The sequence below is a fragment of the Cryptomeria japonica genome, chromosome 5 (genome assembly GCF_030272615.1).
Source record: "Cryptomeria japonica chromosome 5, Sugi_1.0, whole genome shotgun sequence".
NCBI lineage: Eukaryota > Viridiplantae > Streptophyta > Pinopsida > Cupressales > Cupressaceae > Cryptomeria > Cryptomeria japonica.
In genome coordinates, this window is record NC_081409.1 from 687,511,305 (window position 1) to 687,513,783 (window position 2,479).

Sequence of the window (2,479 nt, forward strand, 5' to 3'; positions counted from 1 at the left end):
GATCGTGTCCACTAAAATATCAAGATTCTTCTTGGTCTCATCTAGACTCAAATGTGCATATGCATCATGAGTGATCATCACATGTCCCAGTAATGATGAATGTAGGGGACTATGCAACTGGGATGGTATTGATGATGACTCTGAATATGTCAACAAATCCATATAACCTGTCATCATCATGCTAAAGTCAGCATCCTCCAAGCCAATATCAGATGTATGGTGTGCTGCACTCCCTGAAGGATCTATACCTTGTGCCTCTCCCTCTATGCCAACAACAGAATGGTCCATAGGTGGATCTTGATGCATGCTAATGTTGGGGCCACCTAGCTGATAAGAGTGACCATGAGACCTTGAATGTGGCTAGTGAAAAATGGAGCCCATGCGACCTATGATGTCTACTATAGGGATATGATGCTTAGATGCAATAAATACATATGCATCCAAAATATCCTCAGCTAAACTCATTAGAGTAACATGTGCCATGTCTCCTATGAGACCCTCTAGATTAGTAGGCGAAAGGATGCATGTTGTAGTATACGAATCATCTGAGCTACTACCAGGGTGTGTTGCATTGTATGAAGATCTAGAGCATCGATGACTCATTAAATATTGGCCAAATCAATCACTAGATAGTGAAGTGATCACAACTACAATGTCACCAACTCTATGAATGGCCTCCCGGAGCTAGGTACTATGAACAACCTCATCTGCCTTAGGGCCTAACAAAGGTGCAATAGGTGATGCTCTCAGACCAATAAGGGCCCTATGTGCTAGAATCTATTGAATAGCTCAACAATAAGGGTCCCTGTTAGCAAGCCTACCATGACCTTGACATAGATTTGGTGGCAAAATAGTGTAGTTCACATTTTGATTCAAGTGAAACTCAGCATACAACTGTTGTGCAAAATAAAGTGGAATTTGGTTATTATTTGGATAATGACCATGCACAACAAGGAAATATGGGTATATCACAATAGTCATGTCCTCATCCTCACATCTGGTGACCTTATATCCCTTCACCACATTTTTCCCCAAGTATGATGGGAAACAATGTTCATTCAGAGTTTCCTTAGGCACTAAACTCTGAAACTCAGTAAGGGACAAACCATGACAAATCTCTTACTACTTCCTAGCAAGAACAACCTGTATAGCATCAATAGAATAGGCACTAGTGCCCTAAATGTCATCCTTGATTTTCACAAGGCTATCAAGAACTTTATGATAAGCATTTTTATAGACACTTGTGTTACTACTATTGTTTATGGATGCCCTCAATCTTTCAATTTCATTGTTTGTTTGTGAGAATATTTTCTGAGGGGAGATTTCATCATCTGCCATGATCAATGTGATGATAATATATAGATCTGGTACACCAGAAGGATAATTTAATGTCACATGAACATTGACTTAGATAAAATTATTGGATATGTATTCAAACTAATTCTAAGATCTAATATTTTAATTTGTATGGTCCATTAAAATGAACAATTTAATTTTATTCAAAATATAAGATCTAGTAAGTTCTAAAAAAATCAAGAATACATCGAGTGTACATGAGAACATAGCATACATGCATCAATATGTAAATGTGCATGTGCGTGTATCAAACTTAAACATTCATCCATCATGTATAAATTTAAACATGCATGACATGAGTATTAAATGTATGCACATGAGAGAGATAGAGAGAGTCTTAAAGGGAGGGAGAAAGACAAAGAAAGAGAGACAAAGAGTCTTAAGGGGAGGGAGCAATAAAGAGAAAGAGAAAGATAATCTTACTTGGAGAGAGAGAGAGAGAGAGAGAGAGAGAGAGAGAGAGAGAGAGAGAGAGAGAGAGAGAGAGAGAGAGTCTTAAGGGGCCCTATCCAAAGATATATATATATATATATATATATATATATAGAGAGAGAGAGAGAGAGAGAGAGAGTCTTAAGGGGTCCTATCCAAAGAGAGATATAGAGAGAGAGAAGTTGAGAGAGAGAGAGAGAGTCACTAAGAGGGGGGGAGAATCAGTGGTTTACAAACTTTTCCCTTTGTCTAATCTATGTGTGTATACCGGTTATCAAATCTAATATAAAGTAAACTTACCGGTTAGATGGGATACTATCACACATGGAAAGGGACATCACATCATACCAACATATACAAGGAAAACCAAAGATGGGAAAAACCTCAGTGAGAAATGTTGTAGGAGTCTACTGCTCCAATCCAACCTCACAATAAAACTCTAATTATAATGTTTAGGGCACCAACCCAAGGAGCACCAACCCAAGGAGCACCAACCCAAGGAGAACCAACCCTTTATTTAGGGTACCAAACCAAGGAGCACCAACCCCTGCACTGAGCTCCAACTCAGTGAACTTCAATGAACATAATCACTTACAAAAGAATTAGCCTTGTTATAAATGAACTTTGTAACTCTTTTGCAAATATGTCCATCAGTTCTCTTCACTCCAAATCTCTATTGGTTCTCTTCACT